Source organism: Puma concolor, chromosome B1 (assembly GCF_028749965.1).
Source record: "Puma concolor isolate L17-30 chromosome B1, mPumCon1.1.hap2, whole genome shotgun sequence".
NCBI lineage: Eukaryota > Metazoa > Chordata > Mammalia > Carnivora > Felidae > Puma > Puma concolor.
Window position 1 is genome coordinate 40708778 of NC_141670.1, and position 6154 is coordinate 40714931.

Here is a 6154-nt window from a genome sequence, read left to right on the forward strand (position 1 = left end):
CAACACCTTTATTATATCTTCAATTATTTTTTTCTGAGTGCACAATCATTCTACTTGATCTCAGTAAATGGTCATTCTATTTTTCTCCCAGGGAGCTCCCTTCCAGGACCCGCATGCCCTGATCTGGACCTGGTCATTTTCTGGAAGTGCTACCCAGCTGTCATCATGGCACCATCCATGATGGACCTTTACTCTGCCGCTATTCTGGTGTAATAAGGGTCTTATGGACTTTTTCTTCAAGATTTGCTCTCTGGAGGTTTTTAGAATATTTTGTGACAATCTCTGGCATTCTCAAATTTCACAGTGAAATTTTTAGGTGTGGCTCTTTTTTCACTTCTTTTTCTGGACATCTTTGTAGTCTCTTTTGCTAAAACTTCTGGAACTTAAGTTATTTTTTGGATAAACTCATCCCCTATTTTCTTTTCTCTGTTTCTGGAATTATTAGTTGTATATTGGACCTCCTATATTAAGCCTCCTTGTCTCTTGTTTTTTGGTTCAGTTTTCTGTATGTGTGTCATTTTGGTTTACTTTCTGACAGATTTCTTTGATTTTATCTTCCTACCCTTCTGTTCAATTTGTAATTTCAGCAATATTCCTCTTTTAATTTCATTTGCAAGAGCTCTTTCTAATTTTCTTACTGTTTCTTTTTCACAGCATTCTATCCTTGTTTCACGGATATTATTATATCTCTGTGGTGATACTAACTATATTATTTAAAATGTTACCTTCTGTTTCATTAATTAGTTCTTTCTTTTCTGGGGACAGTTTTTCTCTTTGTTCACTTGTTCTTTCCCTTCTGTTTTTCTGGTTTGACTCAAATTTTGATAAACTGTGGGTACCTGTTTATTTTTTTTAATGTTTATTTATTTTTGAAAGAGAGAGAGAGGGGCACCTGGGTGGCTCAGTTGCTTGAGCGTCCGACTTCAGCTCAGGTCATGATCTCATGGTCAGTGAGTTCAAGCCCCGCATCGGGCTCTGTGCTGTCAGTTCAGAGCCTGGAGCCTGCTTCAGATTCTGTGTCTCCCTCTCTCTCTGCCCCTCCCCTGCTCATGCTCTGTCTCTCTCCCTCTGTCAAAAATAAATAAACATTAAAAAAATTAAAAAAAAAAAGAAAGAGAGAGAGAGAGAAGGACAGAGAAAAAGAGAGACAGAAGATCCAAAGCAGACTGCGCTGACAGCAGAGAGCCCAACTCGGGGCTCAAACTCATGAACCGTGAGATCATGACCTGAGCAGAAGCTGGAGGATTAACCAACTGAGCCACCCAGGCGCCCTCATTGACAATGAGGAAATCCAAAGTCTGACTGGGAGTATGGGGTACAGTGATGGGTTTTCATCTGAACATGCTTTGCTTTCGTCTAGACAAGTAGGCTGGGAGGAGGCCACCATTCCACAGAATGCTGAAAGAGGCGAGTTTTACCTAGATCACCAATACCACTCTAACTACGGTAGTTCTCCCTGGAGAGTTCTTTTGATGTCTTTAGAAAGGTTGTTTTTTCTTAGGAAGTTAAGCAGCTGGCTATGAGACACATAGGGAAGTGGGGGACAAAGATGATTTTAATGTATCTTTAATCTTTAATCTTCAGCAAATCTCCCTGTGTTCAGCCCCACTTCGTGCCTGCCATGGGAGTCCCAAGACTTTTCACGCACCACCATGTTGGCTCCCATTCACTCTTGAAGTCTGCAGCACCGTCCTTCTCAATAACCTAGGCTTCCTCGGGTCTACTTCATTGTCAGCCACTTCTGTGCACTTTTAATTTTGCAGAAATTTGTTGAACTCCATTGTCTGTTGATGGCACATTCTCCTATTTTCTGTATTGTTGGAGTGTTTAAATATTACTTATTAGCATTTTAATGCAGAGTGTATAAATTTGCCATCTGAGACTGAAAATCTTCCATTTCCTTTAGTAATCAAGAAGTAACTTCATTATTTCTTCTCAAGAAGAAATGGGAAGGATGTCCTGAATTGCAGGCAATTTTGATGGCTAGAATGACAGGAGTTGAGGAAATTCGTGGAAGATGAGAATGTTTCTCTTCTGCTGGTCCCCAAAATGGACCAGGCCAGGCAGAACTATTGACTTTTTCCAAACTGCTTTAGATGTATTTGGTTTCTTTTCTCCCACACATATGTAGACCTGAATTTGGAACTAATGTTTCCTTTAACAAATGATCATTATATACCATGTATAAGACACACATCATTTTATTTAATCTTAGCCTACCTACAAATCAGATGTTATTATCTTTATTTTATAGTTGACTAAATGGGGAAGTATGATATTCAAGCTCACGCAGCTTATAAGAGACACAGCCAGAATTTCAGCCAAAACTCTTCCCATCATCTTTCCCTTTCCACTGTAATGGGAGAAAGCATACTAATGTATAAATCTTCATCTCCTCTTTCCCTCCCCCGCCCCTGCCCTACTCTCAAAGTCAGAGGCAGAGTAGAAAATGTGTGGTATAGTAAAAAATGTACCAATTTAGGAGTCAGAGAATTTAGATTTCCGTTTTGCCTCTATCACCTTTGGTAACATTACCTTGGCTCAGTCTCTAGAACTTTCTGACCCTTAGTTTCCTCACCTATATAGAAAAGTATAATAAAATCCACTCTGACTCAACCACAGGTTGCAGGAGGCTCCCACAAGAGCGTGCTGATTAAAAGGCCCTGCAGGTAATCACAGCAGCAGCCCACACCTGGGTACTACTTTCTAATTTGCAACGTGCAATAACGTTGTGAAATAAATCCTGTTCTACTGATGAAAGCTTCAGCTGAGTGTTTTGATGTAATACAGCTCGCTCTTTGTGGAAGAGGAATTGATACGTTGTTCTTATTACTCCAGATTCCACTATTTTTTCCACTTCATAAAGCTGCCATCATATTTACAAGAGGATTCTTTAATTATTAAGCAATTAACAATAGAATTTCTTCACAGGGCCTAGTAATTTAGAATTCTATTCTTTCTGTTCATAATTGTATTTACATACTACTTTCCTGGAGCTCACCTGTTGCATTAAGTGGAGTGCATCTATATTAATAATTAATTCATCTATTACTTAAATATATTAAATCCTGTCATAATGGCTGTAAAGTAGAAAGCAATTATTTAAAGGGGCTTAGGTTTAGACCAGTAGCCTAATGGAACATGGCACATACCATAACCCCTGGTGCAACTATTTCTAATAGTTGAATATTTTCTTTTTTTTTTTTTCAACTTTTTTTTTTGGGGGGGGGACAGAGAGAGACAGAGCATGAATAGGGGAGGGGCAGAGAGAGAGGGAGACACAGAATCGGAAACAGGCTCCGAACCATCAGCCCAGAGCCCGACGCGGGGCTCGAACTCACGGACCGCGAGATTGTGATCTGGCTGAAGTCGGACGCTTAACCGACTGTGCCACCCAGGCGCCCTAATAGTTGAATATTTTCAATAAAATAAAGAGCTAGTCTGTATCTTAAGTATCATTCTTAAAAAAAATTCTAGCAAGTAACATAACGTTTACATGGTTCTTTGGCTTTAGAATACATCCCTGCCAAATGAGCATAAATACTCCAACCTAATCTCTGTGAAGTCTTGTTGGAGAAGACCACACGGACATTCCACCGGAGTCTCTGTCTAGTTCGTGTCTGGGCCTCAATGCCATCTCCTCATGGATTAATGAGAAAAGCCATTAAGTGTTAGGAGGTGGGATATAAAAGAAAACACAACAGACTAGGGCTGAGAAAGAACAGGGAGAGAGGCAGAGGGAGAAAGCAAAGTTAGAAAACCAGAAGCAAACAAGAAAAAGGGCTTTGTGTATTCTCAGCATTGGCATTGCCCCGAGATGGGTAGACATACAGGAAAGAGAAAAGGATGCTAATTAATATTCAGGTTACAGCAACCAAAATGAACAGTTTCTAAGAATAGAGGTAATTAAATCTCTGCACATACGGAAGAGAAGCTAACAAGCACTTATTGGCCCTATACCTTGTTGGACTGGTGTGCTTCATGCCTTTAAGATGATAAATTTTCAGGGCGCCTGGGCGGCTCAGTCAGTTAAGCACTCCATTCTTGATTTCAGCTCAGGTAATGATTACGGTCATGAGACTAAGCACCACACTTAGCGTGAAGCCTGCTTGGGATTCTCTCTCTCCCTCTGCCCCTCCCCTGTGTGCACGCTCTCTCCCTCTCTCTCTCTCTCAAAAAAAAAAAAAAAAAAAAAAAAGATTACAAGTTTTCTGTAGGTTCCATTACTGCAAAGAAGGCCAGTCCCTGGTCTGACTGTCCCACTTCTCAGGGCCAGGCTGCTCTGCCCACCAGCTAAGGCAGCTGTGACACCATCTACCAGCTGGACCAACCAATTAATTTCATAGGAGAAACTAGGTTCAGTTTTAAGGTTTAAAGTTCCATTGCACCTATACCTAAAATAAATCCTAAATTCATCTAAATTAAAAATCAGAATGTAATTGGAAAAATGGTAAGTTATGGGGGTACAACCTCATTGCAGAAACCATAAAAAATATAAAACGTATTTTGAAAAATCATCCATAATCCCATAAACTCAAAGTAGTGGCATTCTTTGAAGAGTAATTTATGTATAAACAGGCTCTAAATTTTCACAATAGTCATATAAAAGAGAACTGTCTGAACCACCAAACACTGCCAAGACTTTACCTTTTAGACAGGACCAAAGAATAATGACTGTAGTCTTAAATTTCAATGTACTTTTTTTAAAAAAAGATTTTATTTTTAACTGATCTCTACATCCAATGTGGGGCTTGAACTCACAACCCTGAGATCAAGAGTTGCACGCTCTTGCCAGCCAGGTGCCCCATTTTTAATTTTTTTAATTAATGCTTTTAATATTTAGACTCCTGAGTTCTAATCAATATTCTGTACAATAAAAAAATCATATACAAACTGCTGCATGGGAAAAAAGAAGATTGCGAGTGTTAAATATGATGTTTAATTCCAGATTCACTTCTGATCTTTATTGAATGTACTCTGTCATTCTTCTAGAGTAGTCGTTTATGTCTGCATACTATTTTGAATTTTTTATTTTTGAGAGAGAGAGAAACAGAGCGTGAGCTGGGAGGGGCAGAGAGAGGGAGACACAGAATCCGAAGCAACTCCAGGCTCTAAGCTGTCAGCACAGAGCCCAATGTGGGGCTTGAACCCATGAACTGTGAGATCATGACCTGAGTCGAAGTCAGATGCTTAACCAACTGAGCCACCCAGGCGCCCCTGCATACTATTTTGTATTCTGCTTTAATCACTGTATGTCATTATATATATACATGCCCCTTAGCTTATTTGTTAAGCTGCCATTTCCCCCTTATTCTGTTTTTAACTCCATGTTGCCATCAGTTTTGTCCTGGCCATGTCACTGTCCTTCTTAGAATCTTCTCTTAACCCTCCATTATCTTTAGAAACAAACCAAACTCATGACACAGAAAACCCTTCCAAGCTGATCTCTCTATTGTACCCCCCTCTTCCTCCTCCTGCGTGCAGAGTATTAATTAAGAATTTGATAAGCACTGCTAGAACGCTCTCCAGGACGGATGCACTGATAACACCCCTATCCTGGAGCCTGGAGTCCCAGAGCCCTGCCCACAGTTGGCATGCTATCCATCTTACTGATTTTGCTGCTTTAACTGGTGTAAAATGACTGTGGGCGAATGATACTTGTTGCTTTTGGTTTTCTCCTCTGGTGATTGCTTGTTCACAATGTTTGCCCATCTTCTATTGGAGTACCCATCTGGTTTTCCCTGTGGATTTGCCTTAGATCCTTATCAGTTTTAGATATTTAGACTTTTGTCTTCTCTTGGATCTGTCAAGACTTTATCCATAATGTCTTCCATTGAAGAGAAATTCTCAATTTTGATGTAAGTTAATTAATACATTTTTGCTTGCATGTACTTTTCAAGCTTCAATACTCATTGTTCAAGATTGTTCCACTATAATTTCCTCTGTGAAATTAGTCATCACCTCCTCTAGGATCCTTAAAGACTGTTTTCATACTTCTTTCATCTTCTCCTTTTTAAAGAATTTCTTTAGAATTTCTGTGTTCTGAAGTCTGACCTCTTCAAGGACAGGGGCCGGGCATTATTCATCCTTGAATCCCTAGCAGCCTGACTCATGGTAGTTTAATCTTGGTGGAATGCATGAATGATCTATTTTA